This window comes from Neoarius graeffei, chromosome 23, assembly GCF_027579695.1.
Source record: "Neoarius graeffei isolate fNeoGra1 chromosome 23, fNeoGra1.pri, whole genome shotgun sequence".
Classification (NCBI taxonomy): domain Eukaryota; kingdom Metazoa; phylum Chordata; class Actinopteri; order Siluriformes; family Ariidae; genus Neoarius; species Neoarius graeffei.
The window spans coordinates 22978780-23003892 of NC_083591.1; the positions used below are offsets into that span (position 1 = coordinate 22978780).

At 42.7% G+C, this 25113-nt stretch overlaps 1 long non-coding RNA gene across 2 annotated transcripts; it reads right to left on the reverse strand.

Moving 5' to 3' along the window:
* Positions 1-323: 323 nt before the first annotated feature.
* LOC132871623 (uncharacterized) lies at positions 324-15774 on the reverse strand. Of its 2 annotated transcripts, none has more exons than XR_009651306.1 (5): positions 15380-15774; positions 15021-15223; positions 14697-14879; positions 1318-1359; positions 324-864 (listed from the first exon to the last, which is right to left on the reverse strand). It is a non-coding gene; the product is annotated as an uncharacterized LOC132871623 (long non-coding RNA). The 2 variants fall into 2 exon arrangements; XR_009651305.1 differs by having other exon boundaries at positions 1318-2527.
* Between the last annotated feature and the right edge of the window lie 9339 nt (positions 15775-25113).

Here is a 25113-nt window from a genome sequence, read left to right on the forward strand (position 1 = left end):
CAGCTCCTGTATCAGACAGTGCATCATCCTTTCTTGCCTATTGATACAGCTGTGAACATGCTCATCTGTGTCACAGCAGCTTTGTTAGAGTATTAATAGCAATTCAAAATGTACAGCATTAGTGCAATTCAGGGCATTAAAACATACACACATTATTTTGACTGACACCATGAACAGCTAATGAACTTGACACTTATGTTCTGCCAACACAACTGAATTGTCAGTATGATCTTGTTAAAGAGCATCTGCTGATGTACTTTGTAGTGAGTGCATTAATCCAAACTACTGGTTCAGTTTGAAATGAGGACCAGTTATTTGCATCTTGAAATATTTTATTCAGTAGTAATCCATTACAAATAATGCAGAATTACAATCACTTTCAAACTAGCCTTAATATCAAATGAAGGGGGGAGGAGAAAGAAAGGGGGGAAAAAATTCAGCATTTTTCTGCCACTATATTTAAACCAAAAACTTACCATGTAAGCCATAATGCAAGCTGCTGCTTCTGACAAACCTAATTCTTTACATCAGGTAATGGGAATTGAGAGATTTTAAACACAGGCTTATGCAAACAGCTGCTCATTTTGTTATGGTGACTCCAGAGATGAGCAGTTCAGTGGGGTGAGGATTAATACATAAACTTTTCATGCTACACAGAAAAAAAACAAAACAAAAAACCCCCCCTCAAATCCATCCCAGAGCTGACCATATCACTATCCGTCTGAACAGTCAGGCATTGTAACCAGAAAACAGGAACGTAGCACCAAAAACATAGCAACAAGGGATCTAAACAGCTTTAAGACGACGTTAGCTGCTGGAGCAACAATGGTGAAGTGGATGGCACGCTTGCACAGCTGGATAATCCTAGGTGAACACACAGGCATGGGAAAATGGTGACAATTTGTTGCTCCAAATTTAAGTGCACACAAATTATAGAGTGGCTGAGCTCAGTTCAAGTGTAGAAACAATCATTCAAGTCCAAGTAATTAATATCGACTTGCACATCTTTCAAAGCAGGTTTACATCATTGCTCAGACATTTCATTCTCTCTCACTCACACACACACACACACACACACACACACACACACACCAACTCTCACTCACTCACACGCGCACCAACTCTCACTCACTCACAGCTTCTCTAGCATAATCATAGGTGGCAGATTCCCAGCTCTCAGATTTGGCTAGTTTTCATCATTGACCCACAGTGCAATGGGCCTCAGAGGGAGCTGAGAGCTCAGAGGAAGTTAAAGTAAGGCCACCACAGGAAGCTGTAGTGCAGAGACTTGGTTGTGTCCTGCTAAAATACACTTACCACAGTCACGTACTGCTGCAGCACAGAGTCTGGACAATAAAGCTGCACAAAAAACACAAAGACGATCAGCTGTGGGTTATTTTCAAAACCACCAGAATTAAAAGAAAAGAAAGCCCATGGTTAAAATACAGTTATGAAGATAATTTGTATCATAGTCTAACGATTCATGCGAATAATTGAAAATAAGGAGCTCACACAACTAAGATATCCATCTCCGAAAGTCAGTTTCTATGCAGAATTCCCCCACCATGGACAATTTCATGGATGCCACCATTGAAAATATTTTAACCAATCAGAAAAATCCCCCCCGATTGTTTCCGGCAATGCGCCGATGTCATTTGGGTTCAAGACACGGAAGCGCCGCATAGCGAATAAGACTTGAAGCTGCCCCTGGCTGGAGATTATTTCATTAAAAGTTTATATGAAAAAAAAAAATTGAAATTCCATTTCTCTCACACAAAAGTTGAGGGGGGAAAGATACTGATGTCACTGATAAACAGCGAGGGAAGAGTGAACAGCTGATGTACTCCTACATGACTGAATGGGGGGAGGCAACTTTTTATACTTATACCCCCGGTACAAGTGGTGCTGCCATGACGGTCTAATTCTGCAGACTGTAACCTTGCTAGACAACCTACAAACAGATCTGCATACAATCTAACTTACCCAAATATGTTACAGAGGCAAGTGCGCAAGTTTTTCTACGTTCCTGGCAGCATAAGCACTTGTTAGCACGCTTAGCATGCTCTCGACTCATTCATAAAAAACTTCAAGACGTCACCAGGCTAGCCTACCGTAATTACCGTAGTAGACAGTCCAACCCCCGCAGCAATGCAGAAAGAGGGTAAACAAACACCGCTTTACTTTCCAGGATTCATGTGAACGTTACAGGAGGATGCAACAATGACAGAAGTGAAAAAACTAACCTGCATCAATTTCCAAAGGACAAAAACGTAAGGAGGTAATGGATAAATGCCATTTGCCGAACAGGGACAGACCTCTCACGGGCTGACTGGAATGGTCCTTCGGGTGCAAAAACAGTACATTCGCAGCTCGTGTGCTCGGAACATTTTGAAGAAAACTTTCACGCAAACAACTCAGATGCACTGGCATTAGGAATACCGTACAAGCCAGCGCTGAATCCAGATGTGGTTCCCACAATCTTTGGCCAAAAAGCAGACAAGACAAACGAGACACCACAGTCAGTAGTCTGCAAAAAAGAAGTTCAAGGGGTAAGAAAACACTTCTTATGGTTTCCCTAACTTTTTATTAAGCAGGATACATTATTTTGAGTTCCTTTGGGCAGAAATGTAATAATTGCTGATGCAGCTCAGCAGCTTGATGTTTGTTGTATGATGGGTGTCTTTTGATTTAGGTGTTGTTAAAAAAGCCTCGGTAATGACTAACATTACCGAGTAACAAAGATGCAGTTAGGTTAATATGGGGCGGCTGAAGCGCTCTTGAGCAAGGTACTTAACTCCTGACTGCTCCCTGGGCGCTGTAGTGTGGCTGCCCACTTCTCTGGGTGTGCGCGCGCACACATGTTCACTGCTTCAGATGGGTTAAATACAGAGGATCAATCTCACTGTGCTTGAAGTATACATGTGACAAATAAAGGTTTCTTCTTCTTCTATAAATATTTGTTCACTTGCGTGTAACCAATTGATATGGTAATGCTTGTTTATCATGCTCATCATCGCTATTCGTGTCATTGTCCAAAATTCTCAAGGAAATCAGTGAAGAAATGTCGCTGGTGCTATGGTCCATTTTGTCAAATATAGCCGTGTATTGTAAGTGATGTCACACTTTACGGAAACCATTTGGAAAGCAACTCTGGTGTTCCCGGCAATATTTCCACCTTTTTCCATACAAGTGTGATATAATGCATAGTTTCAGCCTCGTTTTACAGGTAAAGAGTTCAGGTTTGTCCGCAAGTCAGGGTTACATCTCATTAATACACTATTTCAGACATATAGTGGGGGGAGGGGACACAATATTGTCACCTTAAGCCTAGGTCACAACCGGACGTATGATTTTTTTGGCCGTGCGATTTTTGGCATTTCCCAAATCGCTGCGTTTTTTTTGTTCGTGGAGAAAGACGCACGTTGGCTGTAAGTTTGTCTTGCAACCTGAAAAAAACGTAAGCGCCCGTAGAGTTTGACATGACAAAGAACCTCTGCGGCCAGTCTACGGCTCGAAAATCAGCACGTCACACGCTCGCCCTCCGTGCGTTTCTTGCACGTAGACCGGCCGTAGGAGCACGTACGGCCGGTTGTGACCGAGGCTTTAGTAGACCTTTCGCTTTGCCCCTTCAGTACTGAAGAGCGACACTTGGCTTTGCACCCAAATGACGTCACGTATCACCCTTCCAACAGGCAACATAGCAGCCTACTGGTGGCATTAGAGGAGCGATACAAAAACGCTCACAATTTTCTCATAAACGGTCAAACATGCCTGAAGCTTTTCTTATAGGCTCTCAATATTATAAACTACCAACCCATGCATGTATTTACATTACATTTTCCATTCTTTTAAGCAAAGCCATGTTAGCAAGTCGTGACAGTCTTAAAAACAGCAACAACCTGGCAAGTAAGGGGTTGTGATGCCAAGCTTGCACAAGCCATGCTGCATTTACAGTAAAATAAACAGACGATGAAAGCTCTATGCTTCACTGTAATAAAGTGGCAGCTACAATTATCGACACCTTAACGAGGTTTTGGCCGTTGCAAAAGTAGAAAAGATTTTCAATACATAAACTGTGCATGAATAATTACTCAAACTTCTATTGGGGGGAAAAATGGAAAAAAAAAAAAAAAAAAAAAAAAGAGTTAATTCTCGGTGGCACGGTGGTGTAGTGGTTAGCGCTGTCGCCTCACAGCAAGAAGGTCCGGGTTCGAGCCCCGTGGCCGGCGAGGGCCTTTCTGTGAGGAGTTTGCATGTTCTCCCCGTGTCCGCGTGGGTTTCCTCCGGGTGCTCCGCTTTCCCCCACAGTCCAAAAGACATGCAGGTTAGGTTAACTGGTGACTCTAAATTGACCGTAGGTGTGAATGTGAGTGTGAATGGTTGTCTGTGTCTATGTGTCAGCCCTGTGATGACCTGGCGACTTGTCCAGGGTGTACCCCGCCTTTCGCCCATAGTCAGCTGGGATAGGCTCCAGCCTACCTGCGACCCTGTAGTACAGGATAAAGCGGTTAGATATAATGAGAGGAGACGAGTTAATTCCCGATTACTTGGCGTATCAGATCATGTGACACCATTCCACAAGTACTGACACCTTTGTCCACAGTTATCAACATCCAGGTGATTATAAAAAATAAATAAGTTAATAAAATAGTTTTTATTTAAAATTTGTTTTACATAGACTTATTACAAAATATTTTATATACAGTAAATATATCAATGTCAGTACAGTACAGTGTAGTTCTCCATATGGGACAATAGTCACCCCGGAGGCAGGCCAAAATGTGTGTTAATGAGCCTGCGAAACTCAAGTTTGGACTGCATGGCCGTCTTTGCCTGTTCAGTCGTGATCTTTAGCCAAGGGTCTCGGGACAATTTTCTTGTCGGCAATGCAAATAAGACCTTTGTCGTGAGTCTTACATTTTCTTCTCTACACATGTGAGCAATCCATTTAAGATACTGCACGGTGATGATATCTCTGATGACCATAGTCTTTGTTATTTTCAAGATGTCTTCATTCAAATAAACGAAGTGAAACACTTCATCCTTCTCATCAGAAACCTTCCGGTGCCACCCACCCTTCACCATACTACGCAGACATTGTGCCCAGCAAGCCTCAAGCTTGGCCATTTGACACTCACTTGGAAGCCACGCTTGCGTGCCGTAGATAAGTCATGAACAAACGCACGCTTCCACGAGCTTTCTCCTAGTGGCCATGGACACCCTGAAGTCTATTAACACAATTCTCACCTCATTAAACTTCACTGTCACACTAGCCACACGGTGTTTGGTGAAACACCCACCTTCCGTATTGTTTACAACCTGCCCAAGATACCTAAATTCTCTCTCAGTCTCGATGGTCTGGCCGTCCATACTAAGCAATGTTTGCTCCTGCGCAAGTGATTGGTCAGTGAACATCTGCCTTTTTGTTTCCTTGAAGGATATCGTCGGCCCAAAACACTTACAGGTCTCATTGAATATGCTCAAAACTTTTTTTCGTCCTCATACACGGCTTTAGAGAAAAGAACGTCGTCATCTGCATACAAAATCCACTTGACAGCTTCCGTTCCACACGTTCAGCCTTGGCGTTGTTGCTCTCAGTGCTTACATAAATGAGGAAGTAATTCTAATGTTTGTAAACAAACGAACTGATAAATGTTTAATGGGGAACTGAAGGCAAATTTGTGTCATCAACATTCCATTTCTCATTTTATTAAACACAGGAATGCAGTTTTGATAGCTATTTTGTCACTGCTATAGCAAGTTGAGTGTTTGAAATATGCTCTGTAATATATCAGTCCATACATCAAAGCGATGGCCGTAAATGAGATTCACTGAGACCTGTGCGAGACATTGTAGGACGGAAGTAAAACGTACAGCGGAAATCAAAGTGACCGACATCTGTGTTCCCTGTGTCTGAAATCGCTCACTCCTTCACTATTCCCTATTAGAAATTACTGTATAGAGAGCTCATTGGTATTTACGTCATTACTGTCGCACAATTAAAATGTGCCAGATCAGTCGGCTGGTGGGTTTTCAAAATAATAAATGCATGCATGTATTTTTGTGATCAATCCATATTCTACTGAGCATATTTCCCACAATAATCAATACAAAAGTACCTGCATCTTTCAGTTTTTTTTTTTTAAATCAAGGCTGAATACTTTCTTCTTTGCCACTGCCTTTTCTCATCTCATCATCTCTAGACGCTTTATCCTGTTCTACAGGGTCGCAGGCAAGCTGGAGCCTATCCCAGCTGACTACGGGCGAAAGGCAGGGTACACCCTGGACAAGTCGCCAGGTCATCACAGGGCTGACACATAGACACAGACAACCATTCACACTCACATTCACACCTACGGTCAATTTAGAGTCACCAGTTAACCTAACCTGCATGTCTTTGGACTGTGGGGGAAACCAGAGTACCCGGAGGAAACCCACGCGGACACGGGGAGAACATGCAAACTCCTCACAGAAAGGCCCTCGCCGGCCACGGGGCTCGAACCCAGACCTTCTTGCTGAGAGGCGACAGCGCTAACCACTACACCACCGTGCCACCCGCCACTGCCTTTTATTAAATCAAATCTGAGACTTTTAATTAGATTTCTTTCAGTGCGACTGCAAAAAAAAATGCCCGTGACCTCTTTCGAATGCTGATGTAATCAAGCCAGAAGTTTTGTTTGTTTTGATGGCAATCAGGAAAGTTTGAAAAAAGTAGGCAGCAATCGTCATTTAAACTCGTTTTTGTGCAATATCTCGTTTGGAAAACAGTTTTCAAAATGGTGGCACTGACACCTGGCTTACACTTCACGTTTCAAAGTCTTGCACAAGTCTCGTGAAGACTGCGTGGATAAGCGACGCCTGCCGTGGACCAAATGAACTAAATTCAACATGGCTAAAAACTGAAAAAGCCGATAAGTATAATATTTAATTGCAATTAGTTGCCAATATGAGTCACAATACAAGGTTACTGAAACCGAAAATGTAATTGAACAACATGTTAATTAAGAAATAAAGCAAGTTTAAAAATGACTTCAGTTCTCCTTTAACTTGCGTCAGAAAATCTTTGTTCCACTTTCTAAACATTTTTGCAGATCACATTTTGTTAAATCATTCGTCGTTGTTTGTATTAATTTCTAGTTTTGTAGTTTACCAATAAATGTCAACAGGCAATTGAAATTGTAACTGCATGAAAATCCGGGTCAAAGGACGATTTTTTTTAAAATTGAGATTTTAAATTTACATCTAAAAACATAAAATGTCTACTGATATTGTAATATGTGGTAGATGTTTACACAAACTGCAAAAAATATACATTTTCTGAATGGAATAGAAAAATCTATATTTCAAGCATGTAATTTTTTTTATATACTAGGAATTTAATTCTGGTCTAATTCTATAGATTGCAATAGGACTCCAAATACTCTATAAAAACATTCCATTCTGTTACGAACCAGAAAAAAAAAAATCAATCACCACAACACTTTTTTTGAAAGTACTTCATCTACTTCAGCAATGTTACACAAAGATTGATACAAAACAGTTGTCCATAAATGTCACTTAATTCCACAGGGTGTCAATTATGGTGGACACCAGTGAGAGTGATCACTATTCTCCACACCTCACGTGACTTCTCCAACGCGCGTTTAGATACAAAATGGCGACTGTCAAATGAAAGAGTAAGAAACAAAAAGTCATGTCCATCAAGTCAACATGTCCATGATCTTTCCCCACCACGCTTACCTGCGATGATAACGTCTGGGTTTTCCTCAACTTGATCATACTTAAAAAAAAAAAAAAAATCCATCTCAGGTAACGAGCTGTGTCATCAGAAAAGATCAAAGGGCGAGGGGGTCTTCTGGTTGATTAACCAATAATTGTTGTAACTGAAACTCACCTTGGTAAAATTGTTTTTTATTGGAAAATCTGAAAAGGTGTTGATAATTATGGACTGGCAATAATTGCAGCTGTTGCACTACTTGTTATGGCCCTTTTCCACTACCCTTTTTCAGCTCACTTCAGCCCGACACGGCTCGCGTTTCGACTACCAAAAACCAGCACGACTCAGCTCGTTTCAGCCCTGCTTAGCCCCTAAAACTCGCACCGTTTTGGAGTGGGGCTGAAGCGAGCCAAGCCGTGCCGACTGAGGTTGGGGGCGTGAGCAGACACTCCCCTGTGCACTGATTGGTGAGGAGGAGTGTCCTCACATGCCCACACACGCCCCGCGAGCGCGCTGGGATCTGTAAACACCGCAAACCCGGAAGGAGAAGAATTACGAATTACGAGAATTTCTGAAGCCTTATGCGCCTCGCCTCATCTATACGCTCTTGCCAGTATCTGTTGGCGTTGTCGGTGACAACAAGCCACAGCACCAAGACCAGCAACACTAACGACTCCATGTCCTCCATGTTTATTGTTTACTATTCGGGTCGTGAGACTACTGCTTAAAAGCTCACTGAATCAGTGACATACAGAGCATCGTGCACGAGTTCGCGGAGCGCAAGGCTCGTCGTATGCCCTTCAAATAATGCGCGCAGTAGGCTATTGATGTTTTATTATGAGCCATGTACAGTATGTCGCCTAATGTTTTTTTGTTTCTGAGTTACATGTTCGTTTGAAGGACTTAATGTACAAAATAACATAGTTGCACCCCGTAGTGTTGAAATTGGTAAACACAGTGCATTCAGTGAGGTTTGCACCGCCCTCCTTTTATTTCTGACTCTTCCTGTCACCGTTGCAACCTCTGAGCGCTCATTCGTATGCCCTTCAAATAATGTGCGCAGTATAGGCTATTGATGTTTTATTATGAGCCATGTACAGTATCCTAATGTTTTTTGTTTCTGAGTTACATGTTCGTTTGAAGGACTTGATGTACTAAATAACATAGTTGCACCCGGTAGTGTTGAAATTGGTAAACACCGCAGTTGCGGACATTTTGTAGCCTAAAATGATGTTATGATAAGCTTTAATAAAGGGCCCGGTCATTTGCCCCGCCCCCGGCCCGGCTCTGACTTGTTCCGCCACTGTCACTGATGTCACTGTTTGCGCTGCTTAACGACATCACGTGACGTCCACCCACTTTCGCTAACTCCACCCAATGTGTCCACCCACTTCCAGCCAGCACGGTTCAGCGCGGTTGTAGTCGAAATGCAACTCCAACAGCCCCGCTCAGCTCGACTCAGCACGGCACGGCTCAGCCGCGTTTGTAGTGGAAAAGCGGCATTAGTGATAGAAGAAGCAAAGTACTGGATGTGAACAACAGTTTACACTTCTCTTGATTCATCATTTCAGACTAACCAAAATTAAGTGTGGTGATACATATTCAGCTAAAAACGTGTATTATATTGCCTTCCTTTTTGACACATCAAGAGCTTTACTGAAATTCTTCTCAATCTTATTGACAATTCATTTACATTTACCCAAATTAGGCTGATTTTTTTTTTTAATTCAAAGTGCCTCCTAAGTGAGACAGGACAGGATCCAGCTGAGACGGAGAGGGTTAAACGGGAAATGAAGTCATTTTTAAAACTTGCTTCATTTCTTAATTAACGTGCTATTAAATTACGTTTTTGGTTTTATTAACCTTATATCATGACTCGTATTGGCATATTATATTATACTTATCAGCCGTTTCGGTTTTTAGCCATGTTGAATGTAGTTCGTATGGTCCACGGCAGGCGTCGCTTACCCGCGGGATCTTCATGAGACTTGTGCAAGACTTCAAGCGTGAAGTGTCAGCGCCACCATTTTGAAAACTGTTTCCACACCATATCATTCCAATTTAGATTAATTTTGAGATTTGCCAGCTTCATCAGTGATGGAGTGCCAGTCCTGCGTGCTGTGGCGTGTGCACCTGAAGGCGCGCCTCGGGCTGCGTGCACGCCGTGAACAAGGCGCACCTGAGATCAGTTAAGGAACTGTGTGTTTGCCTATTTAAGGATTGTGCTGATGTATTTGCATCGCAAAGATTACAATACGCATTACCAAGCTTTTCTACCCGTTGTCTTGATTTCCTGTTTCACGATCCTTGTGCCTGTTTCTCGTTCTTGTTGTCCTCGCTTAGCCTTTGATGTAGTTTGCGCCTCGACTGACCCTTTTTCCTGTATTCTTGTTTTTGATTGTTTACCTGTGTATATATACAGTGAGATGATCTACACTTTATTAAACTGTATACTTCTGCACATACACCCGCCTCCCTCGCGTGTGTGACATGGAGATTATTCCATAGGACTTCGAACCAACGTGGAGTAGAGAAGAGTTGGAAAGATGACAGGATGAGGACTAGTCCATCGCACTGGTACTTACGTCATTACCATACATGTCAACCCCTTTGGGCGTCCACCTGTAGTATCAGAGGAAGAAATCCATAAAATCAACATAAAATCCTTATAGCCTTCAAATCGCACCAAAAACTTTTATTTTGATGTACATTTGTACAACACACATTTACTGCTATCCTATTGTTCATAGGGAGGCTGCTCCCACTCCAAAGGAAAATACTTTTTACAGACTCAGAGAAAACACTCAAACTCCACTGTCTGCGCACTGTCAGTCAAAGTGTAGGCTGCTCCCATTTCAATGGGATACTTTTCACAGAGACCATTTTTGTCCACAGTCAACTTTTCATATAGCCAGAGAAAGCACTCAAACTTCACCATTTTTGTCCACAGTCAGTCATGTTTACATATGATCTTGATTATAATCACTGGCAGCCTTCTTTGCCAGCTGTAACTGCCTTTCTGTGGGGGTGATGTCACAACAGAAGTCTGTGTTCAGTTTGCATTGCAGTAGTGCAGTAAGGGTGTCTGTGCCCAGGTTTTTTCTGCAGTCAGTGTGGATTTTCCTGACCTGTGAGAATACCCTCTCACAGTCAGCATTGCTGTGAGGTAGACACAGCAATGCCTCCATAGTTTCTCAGATTTGGAAATCTCTCCTGTCCCATGGGTGTAACCATCTTCAGGATGGAGCTTCACACCACATCAATCCTGATGGGCTTCTCACAGGGTTTCCCATACATAGACCATTGTGTGGCGCAGCGCCACACAATGGATTCCTAGCGCCACACAATCAGACTCGCGATTTTGAAAAAAAAAAAAATTCCGTTGCATACCGTTCCGTTCATTCATAGTGCTCTTTCTTCTCGTTCATGCGCGCACACACCCACACACAGAGAGAGGCGTGTCCACAGGCCTGCCATTGCGCATATACCCCGACTGCAAGTAGGCCTGTTAGGCTAATTAAAAATAACGCAGCCTTCCCGATTTGCCTTCCGACCCCTTATTTTAAAAGGTAGCCTACGTCGTGCTCGTGATGAGCTTTATCACAGCCTTCTTGGCTTACAGGAAACAGACATCCCTGAGTCAGGCTATAAACCAATTTTGATGCAGACAGTAGCAGCTTGACGCGAGGAACCGGCCTTATTGCATTATCCCGCTTCAGCATTCATGCAAGTTATTAATAATGGCTTGACATTCACAATAAATAAGGATTTCCCACTAGTCTAAATAAAATGTTATACTCATGGGGATGCCTAGTTGATGCTGTCTGAAGCATAAAATCTGAACCAGTGATGCACTGATTGACCGGCTGCTGATCGGAATCGGCCGATTTTCACGTGATCGGCCATGACCGGCAACTGGCCGGTTAAAATTAAAATATGCCGATTTTCTGCCGATCAAAACTTGTGTATCACAGAGATGAAAGTGGAAATACTTGTAATTCGCAATTAAAAAGACTGCAGCTACACTGACAGCTTGAACATGCTTTCTAGTGCGATTGTGTTGTGCTTGCGCAGAACAGTGTCAGTCCTGCGCGCCGAGCTCCAGCGCGCGCGCCGTTAACAAAAAAAAATAAAAATAAAAATTCACTATATTTGGATATATTATATATCCATATATATAGTGATTTTTTTGTGCCAGATATTGGATGTGAAAAGAAGAAAATGTTTGTGGTTGTGTGAATTTCCCATTATGGAATTAATACGTTAGCCTGTTACCAAACATCTAGTTAGATTTGTACAAAGAGAGAGAAAAAAAAAATGTCTTTTTGTTTGTTTTACAACCTGGTTGCACTTGATTCCATTGGAAATTACTCTATACATATTTGACAAAGATGATAGAATGGCTATGGTATAAGTATGACTGGAAATTATTTTTGTATTTTGATACTGAATGAAGAAATGGGTTGTTCTATAAGGCATAAGTTTTCAGATCTAAATAGGCTTATGAAAGTGTGTTCCATAGCAGTAGGCAAATAATATATGAGGGGGAAGTTGTTTTTGTGCCAGATATTGGACGGGAAAAGAAAAAAAAAAGTGTGAATTTCCTATTTCAGGAATTAATATGTTAATACCAAACATGAAGAAAGATTTTACAAAGAACAATGTCTTTTTGTTTGTTTTCAACCTTTGAGGTGTTGAAAATGTATTCCTGAAAATCTGGCAGAATGTTCTATTAAAGAAAAGATAAAAAGAAAATAGTCTGTGTGTGCTGTGAAGTGGTGTGAAAAAATGAAATTGGAATCAGCCAAAATCGGTACCGGCAGGTCAGACTCCATGGAAAATCAGAATCGGCCCAAAAAATTGCAATCGGTGCATCTCTAATCTGAATATTTTAAGAAACATCTTTATTAGCTTTATTGGCGAAGTAGATAAACCATCACTGCATCACTGACACACACACACACACACACACACACACACACACACTGGCAGCTGAATTAAATGTTCTGATAGGGCATGCAGGCTTTGCACCAATTAGGGTAATGTTTTTTTCATTATTGTTAGTTGCCTTGGTGTTACCTTAAGTAATTTCTTACATCTAATTATGATATTTTATTATTATTTTGTTGTTACATTATACTATTTATTTCACTTTAGTATTGGTTGAGGTAAGTGTTGAGCTCAATATTTAAAATAAAAACCTCCAGCTTGTTTTTTGCAATTTATTCCTTGAATGTCAACTAAAGAATGATTGAAAGATTGCCACCAAAAAGGCAAAAAACTAAACTTTAACTTCAATTTTGGTGAGTAATTTTCATAAATTTAAAAGACAGGTTTTCCACAAACATCAAGCCCAGCAAACTAATGGCCTGTCCTGTGATGTAAAGTTGGGTCGAGGAATGAAACCAGGCAGGGTTCTGGTAAAAATTGTTTTAGCTGCCTTCTCTTAAAGAACTTAAAAGAATTTAGATTGAACTGAATAATCTCAAATGCTTCTTGTAGCTTTAAAATAGTCCCAGCAGGTGACTCTGAAGAAAAATACTGTGTGTTTGAACACCGCCTGCTGTAAACACTTTGCATACATCCCAATGACCGACTCCACCGACCGCCACGACACCACCGCGCACGATTCCCTCATCGGCACAGTGGAGCACCACAAATTGCTACCTGGTCTGTGGGAAACACTGTCTCATCTGCACCTATGCATGACCGGAACTAGCGAAGTCTCGCAGTCGCTATACTGCACGAGGCTTGAGGAATAAACATCCGGTTTCACATAGTCTGGGTTATCTGCCCCTGCATACACGCTGTTCTTTGTCTATAAACCGAGCTTTTATATGTTTTTGTGACGATCAGCTGACGATGTTCAAGTAAGATACACAACATAAATTTAGGTCAGAAAATACTGAAAATCCGTAAGACTTTGTTTATACGCCCGTACACCCTTGAAATGAGCTAAAATCCGTATAATTTCTGGACAATCCGTATAGGTTGACATATATGCATTACTGTCGCACAATTAAAACATGCCTGATCAGGAAGCTGGTGGGTTTTCAGAATAATAAATACATGCATGTATTTTTGTGCTAAATCCACATTATACTGAGCACATTTCCCACGTAATCCTCACGAAGGTTTCGGACAGCACTACAAAATGGCGTCCCCACTATATAGTGCCCTATATAGTGAGTAGGGAGCGATTTCAGACACAGGGAAAACTTCCGGCTTGATTACGTCAGCATTAGAAAGAGGGCGTGCGCGGCTTTTGACAATGTTGGCAGATGTTGGTCACTTTGATTTCCGCTGTACGTTTTACTTCCGTCCTACGACGTCTCGCACAGGTCTCAGCGAATCTCGTTTACAGCCATTGCTTTGACATATGGACTGATACATTACATGGCATATTTCAAACACCCATAACTTGCTATAGAAGTGACAAAACAGCTATCAGAAATGCATTCCTATATTTAATAAAATGAGAAATAGAATTTTGATGAAGGGCGGCACGGTGGTGTAGTGGTTAGCGCTGTCGCCTCACAGCAAGAAGGTCCTGGGTTCGAGCCCCATGGCCGGCGAGGGCCTTTCTGTGCGGAGTTTGCATGTTCTCCCCGTGTCCGCGTGGGTTTCCTCCGGGTGCTCCGGTTTCCCCCACAGTCCAAAGACATGCAGGTTAGGTTAACTGGTGACTCTAAATTGACCGTAGGTGTGAATGTGAGTGTGAATGGTTGTCTGTGTCTATGTGTCAGCCCTGTGATGACCTGGCGACTTGTCCAGGGTGTACCCCGCCTTTCGCCCGTAGTCAGCTGGGATAGGCTCCAGCTTGCCTGCGACCCTGTAGAAGGATAAAGCGGCTAGAGATAATGAGATGAGATGAGAATTTTGATGATAAAAAAAAAAAAATTGCCTTCAGTTCCCCTTTAAGGCTCTTACTGCAGCTACCAGCAGGGGGCAGTGTGACGATGCTGGGATTTAAACTCACCACCTTCTGAGCAGTTGTCCAGCCACACCACTGAACTGCTGCTGCTTTCACTTCATCACAGCACTGGCTTTGGTAAAGTTGAGCTTTTACACCACTTCCGGAATGAGTCAGCATTTAAGTTGTGGATTTCGAGCCACAGAAAAGCTGCAGTCCGCCCGCACGCCATGGCGGATTTCTGAGGGTCTGTGAAGGTTAAAAAAAATAAAAATATATCTATATCCCATGGCGCACAAAGTTTACATTCGCCATTAATTTTTTAACTCGACTACACGACTCGACTTCATTCACACAGCAGTGTTCACGTGATCTGGGGAAATCTCTAACCTGAGTGCACACTGTGATTCAGCGCCGCACTTTCATCTCTGTAGCAGCAGCTTTACATATGCTGCCTTCATGTGCTATGGGAAGATGATATTTTCCAGTTGGGAAGTGGTATTTACCAGTGCGTTGTGTTCACATGCTTTTGTTGTTGTTGACAAATTTTAAAGATGGTGGACCAGCTGCTATCGTTAGCAATAGTGTCTGCTCTGGATAGGTAAAAACAAACCATAACACATTTTTAAAGGAAACGGATTTCTAACGTATTATATTACACTTGTTAATGACGCAACATTGCATAGACACCAAAAACTACCCACTAGTACTAGTAAAAAAAAAAACCTTTAGTAGCGTACAATGCTTACCATTCAAGTGTCTTGTACCGCTCGCCGCCATGTTGAAAAGGTTAAAGTTCATCTCATCTCGGCAACTCGTGTATCAAAATTTTCTACGAGTTGCCCAGTGGAAAATACCACAAGAGGGGGCGTTCATGTGTGCTTTCCATGTAGGCGTTTGGTATTTACCATAATTCCCATAGCACATGAACGCAGCATAACAGCTCTGTGCTAAAGCGCTCACTTCCCTTCTGAACAAAACCCGCAGAGCTGACCAACTAAACTTCTTTCTCTAATGAGCAGCTCGACTAAATTAAACTAAACCAAATAAGCCGTTTCTGGCCGCAGGAAACTGGAATCAAACTCGACAAATATCCATCAGAGAAAACCGACACAATCCGCACTTCTACTTCTTTTCTTCTTCTTCGTTGTTTAATGGGCGGGTGGCGCACAACATTTTAGGCGCATTTTCGCCCCCTACTGTCTACTGCTTCTGAGCCAGAGTTTCACTTTCCCCTTAATACTAATGAGTTACATGTGTGTGGTGTAGAGTGATGCTTATTCAGATTCTGTTCAATAAACCTGATTCTCATCTCATTATCTCTAGCCGCTTTATCCTGTTCTACAGGGTCGCAGGCAAGCTGGAGCCTATCCCAGCTGACTACGGGCGAAAGGCGGGGTACACCCTGGACAAGTCGCCAGGTCATCACAGGGCTGACACATAGACACAGACAACCATTCACACTCACATTCACACCTACGGTCAATTTAGAGTCACCAGTTAACCTAACCTGCATGCCTTTGGGCTGTGGGGGAAACCGGAGCACCCGGAGGAAACCCACGCGGACACGGGGAGAACATGCAAACTCCACACAGAAAGGCCCTTGCCGGCCACGGGGCTTGAACCCGGACCTTCTTGCTGTGAGGCGACAGCGCTAACCACTACACCACCGTGCCGCCATAAACCTGATTCTTTAAGAAAAGTTAAAAGTGTTTTCTGTCTGATACCTGTGAGGATGTTCTTAAGACTAAGTTCCTTTCGCTGAATCCTGAGTTCATGAATTGTGTGTCTCCTTTGTAATGCATACCTGCTACAGTGAATTAAGACATGCTCAACTGACTCCTGCTCATTGCACTGCGCGCAGAGGCCTGATGGGTGTTTTCCAGTGAGATGGAGTGATTTATTTAACTGGGTGTGACCTATCCTAAGCCTGGTGATGATTCTCTCCTCCTTTGTGCCTCCCAACGCTACCCGTCCCCTTAAACCCACTGTTTCCTGCAAGGTAAACAAATGCCTCCCCTTAACTGCCCTTTCCCAGTATCCCTGCCATTCTTTAATGAACTACTCTTTAATGATAGATTTACTTTCGGATCTACTTAAAGCTACATTCATTAGAGGGCTGTCAGATACCACTGCCTGCTTAGCCAGCTGGTCAGCTTCTTCATTACCTCCTATACCCCTATGTGCTGGAAACCACATAAATGAGACCTTTGAGTTTCTTTTATGAAGCCTGTACAGGGTTTCAAAAATCTCAACTATTAAATCCTGTCTGCTAGTAGACCTGAAAGATTCAATTGCCTTCAGTGAGGAGCTTGAGTCAGAGCATATTATCACCATCACTTGGACACTTTCCAGCCACTGGAGAGCTGCTAGAATTGCCAATAATTCCACTGTAAACACAGCCAGATTATTTGATGTCTTCTGTTGTACTGAGATATGCAGAGATGGGATAACAAATGCGAATCCTGTGCTACCCAACTTGGGATCTTTTGAACCATCGGTGTACACTGGTACACAAGAGCCATAAAATATTCTTAGTCTTTCATCCACGACCTGCTTTACATCTGCAGGTGGTTTGCTTGACCTTACTTTATCTAGGATACTGAAGTCCACTGAAATCGTTGGAAACAGCCATGGAAGGGTAACAGATAATGCCACACTGGGGGAGAACTGCTTCTGGGTGAAGAGCATCGTTTCTGCTATGCTACCGCTTCTCCATGCAAAACACTCTTGCTTTGCCCTCTCACTCTCCCAACGCGGCTGCAGGGTACCAACTGTGGGGTGGAGAGAAACTGAGTGCCCTCTGAGGTTCACCCAATAGTGCATCATCAGTTGCCTCCGCCGCAACTCTAGGGGCATTTCTCCCACTTCCACCTGAAGTGCTGCTACTGGGGATGTCCTAAACGCCCCACAGCACAGTCTCAGGGCTTGCGCCTGGATCACCTCCAACTTCTTTAGGCTCGTTATTGCCGCTGAATCATACGCCACACATCCATAGTCCAGTACAGATCTAATTAGTACTATATAAATCTTTTTCAGGGCTGACCTGCTGGCTCCCCAGCCCACCCCCAATAGACACCTCATCACATTTAGGATTCCCTTACATTTTGTAACCACATGCAATATATGAGTGTTCCATGTTAACCTAGAGTCTATCCACATACCTAAAAACTTAAACTCTTTAACTTGCTCTATTACTTGATCATACATTCTTAGTAGTATCTCGGTGTTCCTCTTCTTTGTGAAGAGCAAAACTTTAGTTTTTTCAATCGAGAACTTAAAGCCCCATGCGTATGACCACTTCTCCACTAAATGAATGGCCTCCTGCATTTTTGATACAATATGCTTGATATTCCGCCCCCGCTTCCATAGTGCCCCATCATCCGCAAATAGTGAGCGACCAATACCATCATCAACCTGTCTGAAAACTTCATTTATCATTATAGAGAATAAAATTGGGCTAATCACACTCCCTTGGGGAGTCCCATTCTTCACTGGATATCGCCCTGACAAGGCTCCTCCTACTCTAACTTGGATAAATCTTTCAAATAAAAAATCCTTAATCCAGTTAAATGTGCGTCCTGATATGCCAATTTCACTTAACCTGATCATAAGGCCTTCCTTCCATACCATATCATATGCCTTCTCTACGTCCAGGAACACGGCTACGACTGACTCCTTGTTTGCCTGGGCTTTTCGAACATCTGTCTCCAAACATATGACCGGGTCCATGGTCCCCCTCCCCTTCCTGAACCCACTTTGATACACTGACATCTTTCCCTTACGCTCCACATAATACACTAGCTGCTCTGTAATCATTCTCTCCATTACCTTTCCCATGTGTGATGTAAGCGCAATGGGTCTATAATTACTTGGGTTGGAGGGGTCCCTACCTGGCTTCCTGATAGGGACAATAACAGCCTCCTTCCAATTTGTGGGCAAGATGCCCATCTCCCACACCTTATTATAGAATTCAAGGATCTTCATCATGGCCCTTGGTCCCAGCTGTTTGAACATGCTATAGCAAATATTGTCTTTCCCAGGAGCCGAGTTACCAGACCTCCCTATCACTCTCTTTAGCTCATCCAGGGTGAACAAGGCATCCATAGTACCCCCATTTCCCTCCCTCCATCTAAACACGTCAGGGTAAGCTGCTTTCGTTTCCCCACGTCCCCGTTTACCCAACTCTGTCAGATTGTCAGAGCTATGTATTTTAATCAGAGCCTTGGCTATCATCTCAGCCTTCTCTTCATCATTCACTGCTACTTCATCTTGTAATTTAAGTACAGGGTACTGCCTCTCTTTACGAATCCCCTTCATACTTTTAATTGCTCCCCAAACCTCCCCAACCGCTGTTGATCTGCCCATCCCATCACAAAATTTTCTCCAACTTTCCCTTTTTGGTTTTCTAACCACCCCTCGTGCGATAGCTCTTGCCTTTTTATATGCCATTAATTTATCAAAAGTTAAAGCATCTCTTAAGACACCCAGTGCTATATTCCTCTCTTTGATTGCCTTACTACATTCATCTGTCCACCATGGTACTGCCTTTCTATTCATTTTTCCACTACTTTTTGGGATACACTGCTCTGCCACCTCAATTAAAATTGTTCTTATTTCATTATCAGTGGTTTCAATGTCCTCATTAACCTTTGCTTTATCAATCTCCATTTCAATTATGTATTTAAAAACACTCCAATTTGCCTCACCAAGTATCCATCTATTCCCAATCCCCCCCTGTGTTGCCATCCCCCTTAATAAAATTCTGCATTCTACTGGAAAGTGGTCACTACCAACTGTTGTATCCTCCCTCACCTCCCATTCACAACGGCTTGCAATGTTCCTACTCACCATAGTTAGATCAAGGGCTGATGTGTTTCCAGTGTGTACATCTATCCTGGTTCCCCGCCCATCATTAAGACAGACCAGGCCCCTCTCCTCCATCAACTGTTCCACCACACCCCCATTTAGCTCATTTCTAGTGCTCCCCCATAAAGTGCTGTGTGCGTTAAAATCACCACATAATACAATCTTACTACCCCCCATACCCTCTATGGCCAACAGCTTATTCAAATCCAGTGCTTTGCATGGGTTGTAATAATTAATAACACTTAGCTCACCTTCTCCTGTCCAGATTTCTATTGACACATACTCTTGGTTCTTTCCTATCCCAGCTTCCTTAAATGAGACATCCTCCCTTATAAATGAGGCACACCCACCTCCACCCCCCTCTGCTCGGTCACATCTAACACCCACGTATCCTCTAATTCTAAAATCTAAATTTGGCCGCAACCATGTCTCCTGAACACACACCACCTCAGGTTTACTAGGCAAATCATCAATAAATTTCTTCAGTTCCTGCCCATTGGCCAGTAGACTCCTAGCATTCCACTGTAGGATAAAAACCATTACAAGGGCTATCAAGTACCTGACTTCTCCGCTCTAGTCTGATAATACAGCTCCTTGCTTACATCCTTCCATGTCAAATCCTTCAGCCCTAGATTACACACTGCAGCTTTCACTATAATTTGTGTCCTCTCTGATTTGGACTTCACTTCCATTGTTGAGTTCAAGACTGCCACGATAAATGTCACTAATTTCTTCAAGTCAATTATGATCTCCTGATTTAGCCTATCCGGTTCCTTCCTAGGTCCTTGTATGTTTCGGATTGCTTCCCCACACCCTCTGATTGGTCTTACCATTCTAGCTGCCGCCGCATATGTGATCTTCTGTTGAACTCTCACCTGTTGAATTTCCTTCTGCCTTTTTAATTCATCACAACCCCTAAACGCTACACTGTGATCCCCCCCACAGTTGCAACACAGAGGCTTCTCTCGCGCACACTCAGAGTACTCATGATCTTCCCCGCATCTAGTGCACCTGCGTTTCCCATTGCACACTTTTGCCACATGGCCAAACCTTTGGCATTTATAGCACCTTACTGGCCCAGCCACATATTCCCACACCTTATAGCTTCATCTCATCTCATCTCATTATCTCTAGCCGCTTTATCCTTCTACAGGGTCGCAGGCAAGCCGGAGCCTATCCCAGCTGACTACGGGCGAAAGGCGGGGTACACCCTGGACAAGTCGCCAGGTCATCACAGGGCTGACACATAGACAACCATTCACACTCACATTCACACCTACGGTCAATTTAGAGTCACCAGTTAACCTAACCTGCATGTCTTTGGACTGTGGGGGAAACCGGAGCACCCGGAGGAAACCCACGCGGACACGGGGAGAACATGCAAACTCCACACAGAAAGGCCCTCGCCGGCCCCGGGGCTCGAACCCAGGACCTTCTTGCTGTGAGGCGACAGCGCTAACCACTACACCACCGTGCCGCCACCTTATAGCTTAGGAACCCCAAAAACACATTACTTCTTTTCTTCTTCTTCTGTGTTTTTTATTGGCAGCTTGCATACGATGTGCACTACCACCATCTACAGGGCTGAGGTGTGATCCTTGAGGGAGTTATACTACTGCTTTATCAAACTGATATTTAAAAATAAAAAATAAAAAAAATATTGGAGAGCAGTGAAAACTTCAGATTCTATTGGCTAATCCTGTTTCCATCAGGTACCTGACTATAGCTGCTGTCTGTTGGGTGCACTAAGCAAGGTACTCAGTGATATGGGTCTAATAATTGCCCTTTGCATCTTCTCCCTCTCATTAGAGTATGCTGAACAGTGAACTAAAACATGTTCCACTCCCTCCCTTTCTCCACAATGCATACAGGCTCCTGTCTGGTGCTTTCCCACAATGTGTAACCCACTATTCAGACCTGTGTGTCCAATCCTCAGCCTTGTAATCCACACCTCCTCTCTACATTTCAGTTCCTCACTCCGTCTAATGCCAACCTTCTTCTGTAATCTGTACAGATGTCTTCCCCTTTCCTCTTGGTCCCATTGATCCTGCCACAGTTTGTTAATGTTTTCCTTAAGTATTATTTTCATTTCTGATCTACTTAAAGGAACTTCAAGTTCTACGTGCTCAGCCCCAGTTGCTTCTTTTGCCAACTTATCTGCTGCCTCATTACCCTGAATTCCTCTATGGGCAGGAACCCAAAAAAAACTGCAGAAATGTTTTTTGCTGTGTTATCTTGTATATAATCTGATGTATTTCTTCCAAAAGATCCTGACGGCTTGAAGACCTTCTGCTAAGAATACTAGTTAATGAAGACATTGAGTCTGAACATACTACCGCTTTACTGGGTTTTGTCTCCTCTACCCATTGCAGGGCCAATATTATGGCTATCATTTCAGCTGAAAAAACTGAAAGAAAATCTGATGTCCTTTTTGTAATTTGAACATTAAATTGAGGGACGTGTACTGCCGCACCTGTTTTGCCATCTTGGTCCTTTGAAGCATCGGTATAAATTTGGACTGTGTCATCAAACATTATATCGATATAATGTTGTACAGTCTGATAAACACCTCCAGGTTTAACAATCTCCTTTGCTTCCATGCTGACTTGGGGAAAACTAAAAAACCAAGGGGGAATGATAGATCTGGAAGAAGTTTTACATACAGGGATACCACCTAACCCCACCTGATTTGCTTGCTGGTTTCCCTCCCACCCAAAGCTACGTACAGAATGTCCATATTCCCAACAATCTATAAGTACTCTTTTGGTAGGGTGACTGTCGTTGTGCCCCTGAAGGGTTACCCAATACATACTTGATAACTGAAGCCTTCTGAGATCCAGTGGCATCTCCCCTGATTCCACCTGAAGCGCTGGGATGGATGAGGTTCTGAAGGCACCACAGCATATGCATAAGGCTTTAGCTTGCACTCTGTCCAGTTCTAGAAGAGAAGTCTTAGTTGCTGAATTATACACTATACTCCCATAATGAAGAGCCGGTCTGATCAGTGCAGTGTATATTCTTTTTAGGGATGTACTTGTTGCCCCCCAGTCACTTCCTGCTAAACATTTCAATATGTTAATACTCTTCTTACATTTGTCTACTGTTTTCTGTAAATGTACTTTAAAGGAAAGTTTCACATCAAACCATACACCTAAGTACCTTATACTTTCTACCTGCTTAAGTAGCTGCCCATACAGTCTAAGATCTATCTTAGGATTGACCCTTTTTTTGGAGAAACAAATGACCTGCGTCTTTTCTACAGACAAGTGAAAACCCCACTCATGAGACCATTTCTCCACTTGGCTTATAGCAGCTTGCATCCTACTCTTTAGGCCACAAATACTTTTACCCCTCATCCATAGGGCCCCATCGTCAGCATAGAGGGCCCTATCAATTCTAAGGTCTACATCATTAAACACATCATTAATCATAATATTAAACAAAATAGGGCTGCACACACTCCCTTGTGGAGTTCCATTTTCAATATTATATGTACCAGAAAAGCTTGCTCCAACTCTCACTTCTATAGTCCTATTATTCAGAAAGTCCTTAATCCAGTTATACATTTTTCCACCAATTCCCATTTTGTTCAGTTTAATTAAAAGGCCCTCTTTCCATAACATATCGTAGGCTTTTTCTATGTCGAAAAAGGTTGCCAAAACCATCTCTTTGTTCACCTGGGCCTTCCTAATTTCGTTCTCTAAAATGACGATTGGATCCATGGTGTTGTGCCCAGTCCTAAAACCGCTCTGATGCGGAGAGAAAAGACCTCTCCTTTCAATTTCATACACCAATCTCTTAGTCATCATTCTTTCCATTAATTTGCACAAGTTTGACGTTAGAGCTATTGGCCTATAGCTCCTGACCTCCGTTTTGTCCTTGCCTGGCTTTGGTATAGGGACAATTATAGAATGCTTCCAACAGGAAGGTAGCCGTCCCTGTTCCCACACCTTATTATACAGTTTTAATATTACACTCTTAGACATATCAGATAGCTGTTCAATTAGTTTATAACATACTCCATCTTTGCCTGGAGAAGTATTTTTTGTGCCAATGAGAGCTTTCTTCAGCTCAGATAATGTAAAATCTTTATCAAGTGCGTTATCACTGACTTCTTTCCTGCCCAATAATTCTGCGTTATCCTGTATCACCAGTTTCCTCCATACTAGTTCCTCTGTAGACAGATTATGGGAGCTATGAACTTTCACAAAGGCAGCAGCAAGCATCTCTGCTTTTTCAGTATTCGTTACGGCTTCAGAATCATTATCTTTAAGTACTGGCAAAGAAAAATCCCTCCTCATTCCTCCCATCTTCCTAATCATGCCCCACACATCCTCAATTTTAGTATCTGACCCAAGGGTGCCGCAAAATTCCCTCCAGTATTTCTTTTTAGTGTCTTTAATAATCCTTCGAGCTTTAGACTGAGCTTGTTTATATGCTATTAGATTATCAAAGGAGTGATTTAATTTCATCTTCTTAAATGCTTTGTTCCTAGCCTTAACAGCTGCTTTGCAATCATTTGTCCACCAAGGGACCATTTTCCTTTGCCTGACGCCAGTAGATTTACCTATGGTTTCCTCTGCAGTGTCACATATTATAGCCGTGATCACTGAGTTCAATTCCTCGACATCATCACCGACATGTGACAGAACCCCCATAAGTTTAACATCCGCATTCATACTACATAGTCCCCAATTGGCCTCTCTCATATTCCACCTAGGGTGCAAATTGTCCTCCAAATGAACATAGTGCTCTCTTATCTTGACCAAAATACGGAAGTGATCACTTCCTAAGGAGTTTTTAAACACTTCCCACTGAGTGGTTCCTGCTACCTGTTCTGATACTATAGTGAGATCTATAGCTGAGTCCACCCCACGCAACACATCAAATCTTGTCCCCCTTCCGTCATTCATGCACACTAACTTACAATCATCCATAAACTCTTCAACTACCCGCCCATTGTCATCTGTTCTATTACTTCCCCATAGTGTGTTGTGAGCATTAAAATCCCCACAAAAAATCAATTTGCTACTTACTTGCCCACAGATTCTCTCAAGTAGCTCTCTTGTAATCTTTAGACATGGATTATAAAAATTAACCACTTCAAACTTTGTATCCCCAGCCCACACTTCAGTCCCAATAACTTCCGCTTCTATATTTAATTTTAAAGGCTTATAACTAAGACCCTGTTGGATGAACATAGCTACTCCTCCTCCTGGTCCTATACCTCTATCCTTCCGTATAGCTGTGTATCCAATTATTCTGAAGTCCAGTGATGGTTTCAACCAGGTTTCCTGCACGCATATGATGTTTGGTTTATCATGTTGCTTTTCAATAAAATACTTAAATTCTTGGCCATTAAGCTTCTGGCTTTCCACTGCAGTATGGACAGTACCATCACAATCCGCCACCACATGGCTGCTGACTTTCATTTACCTTTGCTGTTAGTATTTCATTAATTGCTCCAAAGGACAGATCTTCCATTCCAAGATACTTCTTAGCTGCTCGTATGATGATATAGGCTTTTTGTGTCCTACTTTCTACTGTTGCTGAACAATTAATACACTCCACCACAAATGCAACAAATTTCCGTTTGTCTACAATGAGGGTGTTG